The sequence below is a fragment of the Lactuca sativa genome, chromosome 2 (genome assembly GCF_002870075.4).
Source record: "Lactuca sativa cultivar Salinas chromosome 2, Lsat_Salinas_v11, whole genome shotgun sequence".
NCBI classification, from domain to species: domain Eukaryota; kingdom Viridiplantae; phylum Streptophyta; class Magnoliopsida; order Asterales; family Asteraceae; genus Lactuca; species Lactuca sativa.
In genome coordinates, this window is record NC_056624.2 from 202,753,018 (window position 1) to 202,772,195 (window position 19,178).

The window sequence follows — 19,178 nt, forward strand, 5'->3', positions numbered from 1 at the left end:
CGTGGTGATCGCAAAGCGATAATATCGTATAGTCTTAAAACTTAGAGATATGATTGTTGTTTGTTGGTTGGTTATGCATTGATGATGTGTAAACGCATCAATAACTTGATGTTATAAAACACATTGTTGTGCATGATTTAATTGGTAAATAATAGATGCATATGAGTTGAAGTTGATTTGTTCCTTTTATTCTATGAGAATAAAGGTGATATCTTGGCCACTTGATGATTTGGTTTAACTTATGTGCCGGGCCCGGTCAGAATGAAGTTGATGTGTTCAACTAAATTCTATGTCAAAAAAATCAGAGATCAAGGAACAAATGCTGGACAATAAGCATTATCAGCACGATATCTATAACAGAGGATTATATGATCCCTTATCTGAAGGACAAGTTGCTGATTAGAGTTGACAGCGACGTATAAAAGCTACGATTTCTAATCGGATTCTGAAGTCATATGTGAGATATAGTTAATAGACTTATCCAAGTGGGATACTGTTGGATTAGTGTCTAAGCCCGTAACTATATATGGTATGTACTTGACCCGGTTGTGCATGGTCCTTTTGGATTGCCTTCACCAAAGCAACTTGACAAGGTAATTTAAGGAGAGAGAGAGAGAGACAGAGAGAATATTATGGTTTATTAATATATTATAAGAATAATATATTAAAGGAGAAATCATATTTATATAATTAGTATTGGTCATAAATTAATTAGGAATTAATTTGGTGACTAAAAGAGATTAATTAAATAAAGGGGCATAAACTGTCAAATGTATGATAGTTGAGTGTTGGGCTGGGAAACCTAATGGACTAAAGGGGGAACAAAATTATGATGGGGATCCATCATATTTTCGTCCAAGGCCTTATTCCAGAAGGTTCCTTGGGGTGCTTGGTGGCTAAGTTGTCCATTAGGGTTTAGACTGAACCCCTAGCAGCCTACAGTATAAATATGACCCTTAGGCTATGAAATTCGGCTACACTTGATTCCAAGAGAACCCTAGGGCCGATTTTAGCATCTCTTACCCTCTCTCATATTTCCTTCTTGCTTGTGGGGTTTGTGAACCATTAGAGGAGTTTCAATTGTGACTCTAAGCTCAAGATCAAGAAGATTCCAAGGATTTCAACCAATTTAAAAGAGGTAAACACTTAGATATGTTCTTATGATGTTAATTTCGAATTACATATATTAGATCTAGGGTTTCAAGTCTTGGATTCAAAGCATGTACAATAGAGAAACCTAGATCCAAGCATTAGGGTTTGTATGAGCACATAGGATTGTTCTTATGCATAAAACCCATCAAATACCACTTCATAAGACATCAGGTAGAAGAAAGGTACCTCGTAGTAAAGGGGATATCGTTAGAGGACAACCTATCAGATCCTCTTACAAAAGGACTGACTAGGGTTAAGAACTTGCAACATGCGAGGAGCATTGGGCTAAAGGACGATATTAGTTTTAGTAATTAGATAAATCGAAACTTGTAATAGCTAAATTGTAATTGGCATTTGATGATGAATAAAAGAGTTTTATTTATAAGTAAAGTTACTGTCTTGTGTCAATTATTTACTATTGTTTCACTTTGCATGTTTTAACTTCTAGAATAATAAAATTATGATTATTATTATTATTCAAACTATCCACAGTCGATCATACGTTGGAAGTAAGTATGAAATAAGACTGTCATGAGTTGGCTTGTAAGATTGTCTAAGGAGTTAGGCATAGCAACAGGCTTGCTACACCATTCATGAGTGCTCCTGAAATAAGATTTGAGTATTGGATTCAACCCGCGCTCACCTGAATTACTTCATGGAATTTATCATGAGTAATTGTGAGATGATAATATCATATAATCTTCAAACCAAGATATATGAGTTGTTGACTACAAGTTGGTGGGGCATTAATGGCATGAAAAACGCATTAGTAACTTGATGTTATAAAACGTATCGTTGTGCATGATTTCATGAGTAGTCAGTACAAGCATATAATCTCGAAGTTTATCCGTTCCTTTTATCCTAAGAGGATTAAAAGTGATATCTTGGGCCCCTCGATGATTCTGTTTTGACTTATGTATCGGGCCCGGTCAGAACTAAATTGATATGTTCAGTTATCTTCTATTTCATACGAATCAGAAACCGGGAAAAAATTGTAGGACAATAAGTATGACTATGTTCCATGTGTTTGTCTGCATAGATATCTTGAGAAAAGAGGAGTATATGATCACTTATCTGAACGACGTGTCACTGACTAGGTCAGAGTTCGATAACGACTTTTGAAAGCTTATGATTGCTAAGTCAGATCCTGAAGTGCATAAGCAGTAATAGTTATTAAACTTATCCAAGTGGGAGACTATTGGATTTGGTGTCTAAGCCCTAACTATAATTGGTATGTACTTGACCCGATTGTAGCATGGTCCTTTTGGGTTGCCTTCACCAGTGCAATTTGATAGGATGAATTTTGAGAATAAGGTTATTTATGGTTTATTAATATATTACAAGTATAATATATTAATACAAATTTATTTAATTAGTATTGATCAAGAATTAATTTATTAATTTTGTGATCAAAAGAGACTAATTAAATATATGAGGAGTGATTATGTAAATCAATCATTCTTGTAGTGTGGGCTAATGATCCATGATTATGGGCTAAACTAATCCATGGAGGTTAAACCCATGGAACATGAGAATGTGGAAAGTCATGAGCTATTAGGGTTCACCAAGTGTAACCCTAGCATGTCCAACACTATAAATAGAACCCTCCATAAACCAAAATCGGTTGCCTCTTCTCTTTGAGATAAATATATTATTCTCTTAAATCATCCTCTTGCATATTGGTGTTTGTGAACCATTTGAGGCATCACACTTGAGGTGCTCAAGCTTTCAATGGTCAAGAACTACAAGTCCTTCAAAAGGTATGACATCTATCTAGATGTTTTATTCAATTGCCCATGACACTTGGTTATAAGACCATGTGGGGGAGTCCATGGCATTCTAGGTAAAGACCATGGGGGGAGCCCATGACACTCGGATGTCAGACCATGTGGGGAGCCCATGGATTTCAAGCTAAAGACCATGGGGAGCCCATGACACTTAGGTTTAAGACCATGTGGGGGAGCCCATGACATCCTGGAGTAAGACCCTGGGGGGAGCCCACGACATCCTTCTATGTTTATACGCATGACTTATGTGATTGATATGGTTTATGTAGGTGTTATAGCTGATATGGATTATGTGGTTATGTGGATTGTGTAGGGTATGTTCCGAGGAACTCACTAAGCTTCGTGCTTATAGTTTTGTTTATGGTTTCTGGTATCATCGGTTTGGAAAGGAAGGGCCGGCTTGATCGCGGCGCACACACCCGTATTTTCGCAATATATGATTTTGGGAACAACTCTGATGAATGTTTTAATTAATCATGTTTTTGGAATGTTTGGATTTAAAGATATAAGTGTTTTGACTGTATTGAAAAAATGAAATTTTTACCCTTAATTTTTGATTCGTTACATAAAAAATTAATTTTTTTTTCTTAAATAGATATATGATCGGTTTTAATATTTTTATACATACTTGAAGATAATAGAGTTTTTTTGTTTTTGTTTTATTTTTAATTTTGATTTTTTAAATTAAATATTGGTTTGATTTTTTAATGTTTAACAATTATAAAATTTTAAATAAGAAGAATATGAAGGATTATAATATTTTTCCATTTATACTTTTTTAATCATATTATTTTTGGATTATAAATTTTGAATCATAGTATTTTGAATGATAACGATATTATGCATCATATATTTTTGGATCATTTTAATTTGGATCATAATAAATTGAATTAAATAAATTTTTTGTTCAATACAACATTTGGATCATTATAATTTTTGAATAATTTAATTTTGAATTAAAAAATATAAAATTAAGGATCATTAAATATTTGAATCAAGATAATAACAAGTTAAGGATCGTAAAGATATTGAATCATAAATATTTTGTATCATCTCTATTTGGATCATATTATGTTTAACATTTTTTTAAAAAACTTTTAATCTTTTAAAATCAAGTTTAGTATCTAAAACACCTTATTTTTTAAAAATTCTTTTTACAAAATCATTAGAATAGTGAGTAGAAGTATTCCTTAAATTTTTATAATTTTTGGAGAATTGTTTATGGGTTTTTTTTAATAAATATTAAAAATAAATATTTTTTTTCAAATTGTCATGATTATGCTCATTTTATAAAGAATTAAATTTTAAGAACTTTTGTTTTTTTAGATTTTTTTTTCAAAGAAAAAAAATTATGGCCGAAAATCTAAACGAGTGGAAAAAAAAACCTACCAGCCAATAAGGGTTGGACACTTGTTATGTAGGGGGGGTGGGGGCACGTGTCAGCTCCTGGAGTGGCCACATGGCCGAATTTTCATTTTCTTTTTTCTTTTATTTTTTTTTTTGTTTTTGTCACTTGTACCCTTCAAACAATTAACATTTCCTGAAAATTATCAAAATCTCGCAATTAATTACGAAAATCTCATATTATCTCGCAAGATTTTGACAATAAAAAAAAAATCTTGACCATTTTTTTTTTAAATCTTAAGATCAAAAATAGTCTTCGTGGTTCCTTTCATTTTTTGAGTTTCTTCTTGGTCCTAAGGTCGTGTATATATATATATATATATATATATATATATATATATATATATATATATATATATATATATATATATATATATATATATATATAGGGGCGGAACATGGACACTAAAATTAGGGGGGCCGATATCAAATTTTCAAAGCCGAACTATATAATCATGTTGAATTTGTTTCAAAACGGTAATTTAATTTCTTGTCTACGTATTTTAATAGCTAGTTAAATAAAAATATATATTCATATATTATAAATAAATCTTAATCTTAATAAAGATATAGAAACAAGTTAAATTAACTAGAAAACTAATCTTAAAAAACTAATAAAATAATTACTCATAAAAGTTATTATAAATATGCCCACTAAAAAAACTAAAGAAAATAAGAAAATAGATTATATCTAGCACGTTTCCAGCTTTGTTTTTACTTTTCTGCAGTATTAAGAAAAAGCAGAGGTAATAAATTCAAAGTACCTAGCTACTTTCTTGCTGTATCACATTATCTTAGATTAAATAAAACTTCTTTTACATAAGAATGACAGTAAAAAATGGTGGAAGAGCAAGGGCGAGAGAAAGTGAGAGAGTGAGAGCCTCAAACCTTTGAGAGAAAGTGTGAGAGTGTGAGAGCCTGAAACCTTTGAGACAGGTAGACATCCAGACGACAACCGGCGAGACATCGAGATGCACGAAGGCGCAAAGAGCGGCGGCTACCGGCGGACTCGTGACCTGTCATCATGTCATCAGATGTGATTTGTGACCGACGACGAAGAGATGGAGTTAGCCTCCGATGGTTAGGGTTTTATAGATGACCTTTTTAGATTTATTTTTGAACACTTAAGGGTTTTATAAAAGCTCTTATAGTTTGATAGTTTTCAAGATTTGCGGGTTTTTGTTAAAGTAGGGTTTCAAACTATTTATATTGTCATAAGATCAGATTTTAAGTATGATTTGTTATATATTTGGCTTTAATTTTCTAGTATAAATAGTTGTTCATGCGTTTTTCCTCTAAACATTTTATGCACCCTGATTTTCCTCCTCTTTTTCTGTAAAGATTTTTTTTTTTTTTTTTATATAGCAAAATGGGATATGTATATATGTTCACAGTATCAATTAGGCTAAAAAGCTGGGGGGCCATGGCCTCCTGGCCCCTTAATAGCTCCGCCACTATATATATATATATATATATATATATATATATATATATATATATATATATATATATATATATTTATTGAGAATAAACATACACGGGTCTCACCACCAGTAACCAATAGTAACCAATAAATTAAGAACATTTACCTTATGAAATTACGCCATTAACTTTAAAATTTATAAAAATTATATATATTTGTATAACAATTGAAATATAATTTATCAAAGACAAAGAAAGATATTGTGAGGAGAAATCAGTATCAACCATACAGCTTGCTTAACATATACAGCTTGCTTAACATATACAAGAGGCATGTTCAATAATACTATAAAAAAAATTGTTTCCGATACTTATTAGGACTAAATAAAACGGCATTCATGTAGTTCAAAGAACCCAAATCACCGTCAAATACCCCAACTCCACAATCGCTTTTTCCATCCTAACCACTTGTGTAGCATCCATCCACTCCACTAAATACGCGAAAGAACCATAACTCATAAACTGCAAAATCCACCAAAGAGTTACACGCTATCATATTTGTTGAGCTAACAAACACCGAAAATAACAAACACACGGAAGCCGAAAGTCTTCTATATATCATTATATCTTTTAACCTTTTGTTTTTATGTAATTTTACATCCTTCAAAACCATTAACTATTGTTTTCAAATACTTTTACACAAATAAAAACTAAAACTAATAATTAATTTCACCAAATACATCCGATAATGTTTACTTGAACATTTAAGTAAATAAATAATATTATATTGAAAAGATGTAAAGTTTAAATGTCAAAATACAACAACGAAAACAACAATTCCAGAATTTTTGATCACATCCATGTTCCTGAATATTGATGATAGATTGGAAGGAGGGACCTTCGGGTGTTCATACTTTAATGTGTGATGTTAAAGTTATGTACTATAATATCCACAAACCTATGGACCTCGAATCATGTATGAATTTTAAGGTCCAATTGTTATTTATGATTAAGGTTTTGGATATTTATATAAAATCCACCCTACAACGATTTACTTAATTCATGCACTTAAGATTACTTTTTTTACAGCGACATTATATAAAGCAAACTAGTAAAAAGCCTGAGGAAAAAACCAATTTCAGAGAGTTATAAAGAAGGGTTTTATAACCATTGGATCCAAAAGATACTACTTTTACTACATGTATTCGAAAACCAATTAAAAGATTAAATAACAATAGTTTCAAAATATGACTTTTCCTTATGTTATACGAACACCATTATTGTAAGACTAAATAGCCCAAATTATGGCGATAATAATTACTTCAATCGCTCTTTGTTTCAATGGCCTCAATGTAACGCTATCAACCCAAAGTATAATCTCAGAGACATTCAAAAACAAAGAAAAAGGAAGATCTAAGTCATTAAACCACTTTGTTCCAAATTTCTTTGGCGACTTCACAAACAAGAAATATATGGCTAGCAGCTAGAATCTTCAATCAGGAACACGTAGGGCATAAAATAGAAGTCAAGTAAATGTCCCTGTTCACTAGATTATCTCTAGTAGGGAGTCTATCTAGAGATTAACTATGTTGAATAAAACGTTGTAATTTTTATTTGAAAAAAAAAAACACCCGTATAATGAAAAGCACCCTTTAAGAAAAGTATTTCAATTTCCAACTCTTTTCTACGTTTTGATGTAAGGTACTTGTGAAAGACTCACCGAATAGACCACTTGTCGGACTATTTTCCACATGAATATAAAACACACCAATGAATATATCCACTTATTAAATATTAATGGAAACATAATTATTAAAAGATATCTCTGGTTTTCATGTGGTGCTAACAATAGCAATAGCAATGCGTGAAAGCAACTGTGTGGATAGTGAGTGTGCTGAAATGAATCATGTGGTTGAGAATCTACGAATTCATTTTCAAACAAAATATATCCCACGAAAGTGGTGGGAATTCATTATTCATAATCAATCTATATATATTATATAATGACACTTCAAATTCAATGCCATCGATGAATGTGCAATCATTTACGCAAGGAGTACAAATTAAAATACTTCTGCAAATTTCGGTAATTTATCAAAACTTTCTTATTTAGCAAAATTTCAAGATGATATTATTTATTTACCCATAAAAATTAGGGTTCATGGTTCTTTGATTTTACAATAAAGCCCAACAATTTGATTTTTTTTTTTTTTAGTTTCGGAGTCCTTGAAACGTATTTTATTTACTTTTTTAAATCTTTATTTGTAATTGTTCGGTTATGTTTTTACATTTCCAACAAAAGCATAAAACCGAGAGCCCAAGCCCTATAAGCTTAACACCTTAAGTCCTTAACCGACCCGGACGGAAGGCTTAAAGGCCCAATGTCTCCGCCCCAGAGACCCATGGTTGAATAGGTAATAGACGATTTTTTATGCAATCTTTTATATAATTAAAATATAGGTTAGGAACATTAATTCTATCTGGGGGTGAACAAAACCCAAATAACCGACAAAATCGAACACAAAACCAAATCGTCACTTATGGGTTTGGATTTTTTTTTAAAACCGAAAAATTTATGGTTTTGGTTTCTACTTTACAAACTGACCCATAAAACCGAACCAACTCAATATTATATAATACTTATAAAATATAGGGAAAATAGCAAAAAGGTCATCATATTATCATAAAATTTTGATTTTGACATCAAGTTATTTTTTTCTCAATTATGTCATTATATTTATAATTTTGTTGGAATATCAACCAAATAATCGCTTCTCCCCATTCTCTCGGTAACCACTTTTCTTGAATTGCAATAAAGTTATTAAATTTACCAAAATTTTGATTTTAACGTCGAGTTTCAAATTGCAAGAAAGTCACTATATTACCACAAAATTTCGATTTTGACACCGAGTTTTTTTTCTCAATTATGTCATTACATTTACAATTTTGATGCATTGTCAACCAATTTACCGATTTAGGAAATGTTATTGTGATTTAGAAGCGCGATTTGTACAACAAATAAATGAAGACTGGTACAATGGTTCAAACTCATTTACAAGTCAGCGAAAAAAGGGCATAATCAACCTTTTAGGAGATATTATTGTGGTTTAAAAGCTCGATTTGTACAAATAAATAAATAAATAAAGATCCTTGCAAAGTCGATTTAGTGGTTCAAACTCACTAAGCATCTCCTAGATCGACCTTGTAAGGGTCTTCATTTACTTGTTGTATAAATCGAGTTTATAAACCACAATAGCATCTCCTGAAAGGGTATGTACACAATTTTTACTGACTTTTAAGTGATTTTGAACCAGTTAATTGACCTTTAGAAAACATTTGTGAAGAAATAATCTGACGAGAATTAAACATTAAACATTATAATTAAAGTGTCACCTAAAAGGCTAAGTACGCCCTTGCACTCACTTTTAAATGAGCTTGAAACACTGGATCAACCTAAAAAGAATGTCACTTAAAGTCAACGAAAAGAATTAAACGTTAAACATTATAACAAATGGCTTCTGGCATTTGCATCGAACCCAATTTCACATATCTTTTTAGGTTGATCCAGTTGTTCAAACTCACTTAAAAGTTTGTGAAAAGGGTGTACTCACTCTTTTAGGTGACACTTTTGATTATAATGTTTAATATTTAATTTTTGTCAGACTATTTCTTCACTAATGGCATCGGAAAGTCAATCTAGTGGTTGAAACTCACTTAAAAGCCACTGAAAAATGTTTACTCACCTTTTCAAGAGATACTATTGTGGCTTAAAAGTTTGATTTGTACAACAAGTGAATGAAGACCCCTACAAGGTCGATCCAGGAGATGCTTAGTGAGCTTGAACCACTAAATCGACCTTGTAGGGGTCTTCATTTTTTTTTTTGTAAAAATCGAGCTTCTAAACTACAATAACATATCCTAAAAGGGTGACTATGCCCTTTTCACTAACTTGTAAGTGAGTTTGAACCATTGAGGCGACATTCATTTATTTTTTGTACAAATTAAGCTTCTAATTCACGATAACATCTCCTAAATTGATAAATTTTTGACATTTCAACAAAATTGTCAATGCGGTGACATAATTAAGAAAAAGAAATTCGATGTCAAAATCAAAATTTTGTGGTGATATAGTGACTTGCAATTTTAAACTCGGTTTCAAAATCGACATTTTTGTAAACTTAGCGACTTTATTGAAATTCAAGAAAAGTGGTTACCGAGAGAACAAGGAGAACCAGCCATTTGATTGATATTGCAATAATTATAAATATAATGACATAATTGAGAAAAAAAATAACTCTATGTCAAAATCAAAATTTTGTGGTAATATAGTGACTTTTTGCTATTTTCCCTAGAGTATATGATATATAAAATAAAAAACATCATAAATGGTCCTTGTGCTTTTCAGAAATCTGACATTTAGTCCAAATGTTCAAAAAAAACTCACACATTGTCCCTATGCTTTCAAAACTTTTGATGTTTAGTCCTTATGCCTCACTTCGTTAGATTTCTACTGTTAAGTCTTATTTTATTAAAATAATGGAAGGGAAAATTCATCTTTTTCACTTGTAACCTCTTCGTTCTTTAAAAGCAAATGCATGTCTGACTTCATTTGGAAAACCCTTCTACTGTCATCTACTCCCACTCTATTGAAAATCCATTCGAGAAGTTATCCTGCAAGTGACAAAGATGGTGATTTATCGATGTGGAAGTGAAGCAATGAAGTTGACTTCGTGGATAGATCATAACCGTGGAAGGCAATTTTGGAGTTGTTCGCGACGTGGGTTCCTTGGATGGGTTGACCTTCCGATGTGTCGTAAGGCATTGGTGGTGATTCCATGTTTTATAAGATCAATGAATCGACTAGAAGAGAGGGGTGTGACTACACGTGCAGTACTGTGACACTCCCAAATGATGTTGCTTTGGTCATGGGTGTTCTTTTTTGGTTTTATTTTAAGTAGTAAGGTGATTGCAGGGTTTGGATGGTAATGAGATGGACGGGTTTGGTTTCATTTTGTAAGTATCTAAGTAGTGCAAAGGTTTTTGGATTGTAATGGAATGGGGAGTTTTGGTTTCATTTTGTTGTATGCAGGTTTATGTAACACATTAAGTCAATGGAACTGTAATGGAATGTAGTTTGTTATAAATCAATGGTTTTGATGTGCAATTCGTATATACATTGTTATAAATGCATCTTTTGGATGGTTTGGAGATGTATTTCAAATGTACATTATTATAAATGCATCTTTTAGATGGTTTGAAAATGTAATTCATAAGTAAATTATGGATAAAACCATTACAAACCAAGTTCTAAACATACAACTTAGTTTCAAAATACTTAATGATGGAAGTTCTTAACCCATATAGACATTACAATTTTTAAACAACCAAACCATAATTTAAGTTTTAAAATACCTAATTACCCAAACATCCAATTAATTACTTAGTAGAATTTCCAGCACCCTCCCTTGTTCCATGTGCCTTTCACTTTGTACCAACTTGACCAATACCTCCCGGCACTTTACATGTTTGTTATGACACTTTGAACATGTGACTGTAAGAAATTCACTGCTCAATTCAATGGGTTGGTTGTTGGGCTCAACAACACCCACCATTCTCTTCTTTTAGGCCTCCCAACCTATACATATAAATATATTGTAGTTAAAACTTAAAGATACAAGTTGACATTCAAAGTAGATATTTAGCCTAGCTGAAATAAGAACATGTGTATGATGTTTTTGTGGAGTTAATGTAACATTCCAAAAACCATGATATATATTTTTTATTTTTATAAAATTATTCCACAAATCCATAAGATAGTAATCCATTGTTTTCAACACAAAACCATAGAATCAGAGTATCCAAACATCTCTCAAAACATAATCAATTAGGAGGATGTGTACAATCACACATTTTCCTTTCCCCGATAATCTGATGTACCTGAAACCATGAAACCAACAACTATAATACGAAGCTTAGTGAGTTCCCCCAAAATACCGTACACAACAATACATAAACAATACATGCTCATCGGGCCCATAATGTAAAATTGGATTACCCCTAGACCCATAGTCTCCCGAATGTATTACCTCAGGTTTGTTGGCCTACAACATATAGTCGTATCGCCTCAACCCAACCACACTATGTCGACATATGCAACAGATAAACAATAACCAAAAGGTACATGTAATCATACAGATCTACAAATCTAACAAATCACTACCACATAACAACATCCTATACACAAGGATACATAACACAATCTAGTGGGTCGACATTGGTGCATTCGACCCACGAGTACAGTGAGGAAAACTCACCCCGTAGTCTACAAGATACCCAAACTGATCACGAATTCAAATACCGGCTCTACAGGTCGCCTATACAATAAACATGAAACAAGTCTCAATCTATATATCAAAATACTAAGGTTGACCTAAACTCAAACTTGGTCAAAGTCAACGTTCAACGATCAAAAAGTCAATAGTCAAATTCCAGCTGATCTACGGTCAGCATAGCAGCTTTATGCCCAACATAGAGCCTAATGTGGCGAAACATGGGTGAAATTAGGGCTACGTGTTGCGTAGCTAAAACTACGCTCTAAATAGCATGTTGTTGTCCAAATTTATCTATTAAGTGCTTAATACATAAAGTTAACCCTCCAAACATCCATATCTATACAAGATAGATGTCTTAATGGATAAAGTTTATGACTTTATCCATTTGCATGTATAAAAAGAGCACTAATCCAATCCCTAGGTCCAAAAGACTTCTGTTTTCACAAAGCTCATACATGGGACGATGAGAGTGACCAAGCTCTCATTTTTATGACTTAAAAACTCCAAAATCGACTAGAAATGATACCCTAATGGCCTAGAGTAGCTCATACTCAACATCTGGGGAATTTTCTCCATTTTCAATTTTGTTCCATATAGTACAAACAACATGTTTACATGGAAAACTTGTAATCTTTCATAACCTACAAGTGCAACTTATTTCATTTAAGTTTATCACAAATGGATCATGCCATGTGCTTGCCACTTGGTACTTTCCCGCCCCATTATACTTAGCTACATACTTAGATTCTTTAGTCTTAATCTTCTAAAAAATTAGATTTGTTGTAAGAGTTAGTAGCCCATGACACTTATCTATTTCCTTTTACACAATACATAATCTATTCATGAGCTACTCTATAATATACTCTAAGCAGGCGATGATAGGTTTATCCCTACCTTCATATATCTTAGCATTAAATACCTCACAAAGATTTTTCAGCAGAAAATCAATGTGTTCCATACTTATGTAAAACATATTAAAAAAGACAATTAGAGAAGTGTTTAGGGACATATGAAACCAATTTAAGTACGTCTTGGTCATTACCTAAAGTCAATAAGACACAGTCTAAGCAGTATTTAGGGATACAAAAATGGTAGTAAATGTTTTATTCAGTTTTGTACCCTAATTTTCGAACCATGTTATCAAGATCGTGGACTGAAAATGAATCAGTGTCAACATTATCTACGTAAGAGACAGTATCGTCGATGTATTTCCTTTCAGGTGGCTTGGTGAAGATACCACTATAGTGTATCTTCAATGTGAAATAGTTGTCATATCCTTGTGTAAACACAAAAATAGACAGGGCAAAGACAATGATTTCTCTTCATGAACACATTCAAGGAAAACAAAAATTGATTTTTTGAAAAATCATACCGTATCTCGATTGCAAGTCCTTAAAGCTCAAATTTTATTCTCCCAAACTCCATATTGAGAGAACCATTTTCGATTCCTTTTGATTAAACCCTAAAACTCAATTTCGTTACTTGTATTCAAATGGTTTGATGAAGATGAAGTCAGTGTTTACTTAGGAGAAGGACGGGTTTGGGAGTTTATGTGAAGAAGATACAATGACATAATGATTTTCCTCATTTAAGAAGACGTTACAAGTGAAAAGACAAAATTAACCTTCCATTATTTTAATAGAATAAGACTTAACGGTAGAAACTTGATTTAGTGAGGCATATGGACCAAGCATCAAAAATTTTGAAAGCAAAACGACCATTTGTGAGGTTTTTTTAACTTAAGGACTAAATGCCAGATTTCTGAAAAGCACATGGACCATTTATGATGTTTTTTCTATATAAACTTACATGAAAAATACACAAGGTTTAGAGCTAGTCACATATTCTTTAGGTCTTAAGTTCGATTCTATTAAGGTGGTGTTTGGACTAGCTTATTAGCTTATTACTTTATTAGCTTTTTTGTGGTGGGAATAAACAATAAGCAATAAGCAAGGGGGGAGATACTTATTAAAATTAGCTTATTTAGCTTATTCCTAACACAATAAGCTGATTTTTAAGGGTATTATCCAAACACTTAAGCTTAGCTTGTTATGGTGGGAATAAGCAATAAACACCCTCTTTTTTTCCTATCAAAACACCCCCTAAGTGTTTTTATTGTTCATTTTAAGTTGTTATGCATATTAGGCCGTATAGTATGTATACCACGAAGGGTTCTGTGATATAGGTGGCCATGATCGTGACTCGTGCACACTAGTCCGGACCTTCGTCGTTCGTCTTGCTCGTGACCTATTGTGGTCGCCACCACAGATTAAAATGACAAATCAAAAATTGCTTCTCATTTGACCATGTTTAACAGCTACTTTGGGCATTTACTCTCTCTCTCTCTCTCTCTCTCTCTATATATATATATATATATATATATATATATATATATATATATATATATATATATATATATAGGTTTAGGTTCTATGGAAAACAAAAAAACCTAAAAATCATAAAAATGCATAAAAAAATACATAGAGATCACAATTTTTTTTTTTTTAAAAAAATCGCACATTTTAACACAAAATCTCTGAATTTTTTTTTATAAAAAAATTGATTAATTTTTTTCAGCGAAATTTTTAAAAAAAAAAGCTACGATTTTTTGATGTGTAAAGTCAAACTTTTTTTTTGTGATGTCTAGGTATTTTTTTATGCATTTTTATGATTTTTACGGTTTTTTTATTTTCTATATAACCCTTCCCTATATATATATATATATATATATATATATATATATATATATATATATATATATATATATATATATATATATATATATATATATGGGAAAACTAAATATGAATTTCGGCCCCATCTAAACTTAGATACTAAACCTCATTAAACTACGTTGTTTTGTTGCCTAAAGATTTTCCTAGAAAGAAAATACTATGTGATTTCTTAACAAATCGCGTTCTTCCTAAAACATACGTGATTTCCTAAAAAAAGTTTATTTCCAAAAGATTTTTTTCTCGTTATTTATTGTTATGTACATAGTGAATTAATAAATGATAACGGGTAAAAGAAAATGGGGATAGTTAAACGATAAGAGAGGAAAGAAATGTATGGGGGATTATATATTTAGCAAATGAAATCCGAAATTGGTATATTTACTAAGTTAAAACGACACAATATAATGGTTTAGTACGTAAGCTTAGGTGAGACTGTAATTTATATTTCATAACCCCATATATATATATATATATATATATATATATATATATATATATATATATATGTGTGTGTGTGTGTGTGTGTGTGTGTGTGTGTTCTCAAATGAGAACATTTTTTAGAATGAGAACAATTGAGAACAAATTTAAACCACTTATTCATTTCCTCCATAATTTCCAAACTTTCCGTCCTCGTATTCTCCTTTCTCCTCTCATAACCACCATTTCTTCTTTGGAAGACGATCCCCTCGCCAAACAAACGATTGATTTGATTTACGAATTGTGTTGGTCAAGTGATTCTTCAATATACAACGAATTTTTTGCTAGGGTTTTAGATCTCGATTATCTTTTGGTTCCTTATTTTGGAGCAGACATCGAATATATTTGGTAATTGTCCTCTATTCCTTACACATATTTGTTCTTATGAGTTCTGAATGACGTCAAATACATACTTGTTGGATGATTAGTGATTCTTGTTATTATTGTTGCTTCATTACTCTTTCATTTGGGGTAATTAACTTCTATCTTATCTCATATAATCTCATAGACATTGTGACAGCTTATAGATTTTTTGAACACCAAGTGTTCGAAGAAATGCCACAATGAGAAAACCTCCACAAATAAATCAAGAATAAGTTGGTGTATTTATTGTTGCAGTCTGTAGGTGCTTGTTGATGGTTTTTTTTTGCTGAAACAACGTCATTTGGATGTCTCTGTTTTTTACTGGACTTCATTTCCCTAAACATATTCAACAACTTGAATGTTTGGTTGTTGAGATTATAAACTGAATTTTATATTCTTGCATAGTTTCCCCAAACATATTTTGATATCTTTATTTAATTTTCCATTGTGTAGGACTCGAAAGAGGTGACTTAAAGAGCTTAATGGGTTAAGTTGGCAACTTAACCCTAATAAGTATGAAAGTGACATTTTATTTGAAAATCCATAACTTTGAACCTTCATTAAGCCAAACATTAAGACCCTTAATTGAAGTTCACATCTTTATAGCCTAATAAGTAACCAAAAATCATGTTAAAAGTGATAAAATTAAGGCTTAACCATTAATTCCTTGTAGAATACCAAAAATGATTTAGAAGATATTATGATCAATTTTCCCAAATCTGTCCTCCAACTTCTAAAATCCGTGCAAGTCAATAAGAACATCTAAAAATCATGAGACTTAGTTTTCTGGAAATCTTAGTGTGTCTACTTTCTTCAAACTTTGAATCATATTTCGAAATTCCAACTCCTCGAGGGGTAAAATTGGCAATCTTCTCAGGCTGGTCCATGCTATCACATATTTCATGCACTGTCTTCAAAAAATCGTAATAAATTCATCAGAACTCCAAATGCCAAAATTCAAAAGCCTATAGTTATATATGGATGTATAGTTTCCAACATATAAAGGGACTGATGTAATTATTAGTAGATTGATACAGTTTATTCCAAGAATGTTGAGTGGCCCAAAATATGACAGCTAAAAGTTACCAACTTGTAAATTTAATATAAAATAAGCCAAAAATTATTACAATGAGATCTTTATATTTCTGAAAAGATAAAAGGGTGAATTTACCAATATAATTTTATCAAAATTTAAAAATGTGTTGAAAGGTAAGAAAACATATCCCAAACAGAGGACTACAATCAAAGAGAAAATAAGGAAATATATACGTAAGTTTTATAAGATTAATACAACAAACACAAGCTAAATAATGTTATAATTTTTGTGTAGGTTCTCGGAAAGGAAAGGATCCATATTGATCATGCTAGCTAAGTTTCAAGATCAAGGAGGTGAGTACTAACTCTCCTATTATGTAGGTATTACTTGTTTTATGTTATTGTTCACAGATATCCTAATAACATGTGATTATATGTATTTAATCACATATGATTTATGTGGCTAAGATTTTTTTCGCGTTCTCGATTTAATAATCGTTTTTTTTTTCACTTTAATCATATGTGATTGAATACATTTAAACAGATGTGATTATATGTTTCTAATCATATATGATTTTATTTGGAAAAAACAAATCTTGTCTATTTAAATCATATGTGATTAGATTCATACAATCATATGTAATTATATACACGATAAAAAAATATTGAACGAAGAACGCGAAAACAAACCTTTATCCAAATTAATCATATGTGATTAAATACATATAATCAAATGTGATTATATGAATCTAATCACATATGATTTATGTAGACATAATATACTTTTTTTTTGTCAATTCAATAGTTGTTCTCATGTATTTTATCACATGTGATTATATGTATAATCATATGTGATTAAGTATATGAGCACAACTATCAAATCAAGAAGCAAAAAATAAATCTTGTCCATCTCAAATCATATGTGATTATATATATAATCACATGTGATTAATAATACAAAAGCAATTATTCAATCGAAACCGCAAAAATAAATATTGTCTACATATATATCTCTAATCATATATGATTTATGTGGATGAGATTCATTGTCACATTCTCGATTCAATAAGTGTTCTTTGTCCATTGTAATCATATGTGATTAAATACATATAATCATATATGATTATATGTATCTAGTCACATATAATTTATACGAACAAAGAATAATGATGTCTATATAAATCATATGTGATTAGATACATATAATCACATATGATTATATACACAAGAACAACTATTGAATCGAGAACACAAAGATAAATATTGTCCAAATATATCATATGTGATTAAATGCATATAATCACATGTGATTATATGTATCTAATCACATATAATTTATGTGGAAAATATTTATTTTCGCATTCTCGATTCAGTTGTTGTTCTTGTGTGCTCAATTACATGAGATTATATGTATCTAACTAGATATAATTTATATGGACAATATTCATTTTCACATTCTTGTTCAATAGTTGCTCTTGTACATTTAGTCGCATATGATTTTTGTACACAAGATTCATTTTCGTGTTTTTGATTAAATAGTTTTTATTTTCCACATTAATCATATGTGATTAATACATAAAATCATATATGATTAAATACATAAGAAAAGATATTGAATCATGAATATTATCAATATAAATCATATGTGATTTGATACATTTAATCACATGTGATTAAGTACATGAGTACAACTATTGAATTGAGAAAGAAATAATGAATCTTGTCCACATAAATCATATGTGATTAAATACATATAATCACATGTGATTAAACATATTAGAACAATTATTGAATCGACGCAAGAATAAGCATTTTCCATACGAATCATATGTGGTTAAATAAATATAATCACATGTGATTAAATATACAAGAACAACTATTGAATCAACACGTGAAAACAAATATTGTCTATGTAAATCATATGTGATTAAATACACAAAATCACATGTGACTTAATACACGATGTCAATTATTAAATCGAAAACACGAAAATAAATACGACCCACGTAAATAATATTTTATTAAAGACATATAATCATGTGTAATTATATGTATCTAATCACATATGATTTACGTGAATAATATTCATTTTTGCATTCTTGATTCACTAGTTTTTCACGTGTATTTAATCACATGTGATTATATGTATTTAATAACATATAAATCATATATGATTCGATACATATAATCACATGTGACTCAATACATATAATCACATGTGATTATATACACAAAAAAAACTAATGAATCAAAAACACAATAACAAATCTTTGTAGGTGGGGGTGGGGGTGATGGCGACGGGTGGTGGAGGCGGGATGGTAGTGATGGGTGGTGGTGGTGTGTGGTGGGTGGGTATGTGGTTGCAAGTGGTGGTGATAGTGATGGGTGGTGGTGGCGGGTGGTGCTGGGTGGATAGTGATGAGGGTGGGTGGTGATGGTGGAGGTAGTTATGGGTGGCGGTGGTGGTGGTG

General features: G+C 31.2%; 2 long non-coding RNA genes across 3 annotated transcripts in view; one reads left to right on the forward strand and one right to left on the reverse strand.

The window, feature by feature from the left end:
* LOC111916365 (uncharacterized) overlaps nucleotides 1-5,680 on the reverse strand; it is a 30,345-nt gene extending 24,665 nt beyond the window's left edge. For both annotated transcript variants that reach the window (XR_006188457.2, XR_002858477.3), the window contains exons 1-2: nucleotides 5,232-5,680; nucleotides 4,329-4,479 (exon numbers count right to left, since the gene is read on the reverse strand). This is a non-coding gene — a long non-coding RNA (uncharacterized LOC111916365). The remainder of the gene's footprint in view (nucleotides 1-4,328; nucleotides 4,480-5,231) is intronic.
* Nucleotides 5,681-7,758: 2,078 nt separating this feature from the next.
* LOC122196532 (uncharacterized) lies at nucleotides 7,759-10,929 on the forward strand. Its single transcript, XR_006188458.1, has 2 exons — nucleotides 7,759-7,851; nucleotides 10,354-10,929. It is a non-coding gene; the product is annotated as an uncharacterized LOC122196532 (long non-coding RNA).
* The last annotated feature ends 8,249 nt before the right edge of the window (nucleotides 10,930-19,178 follow it).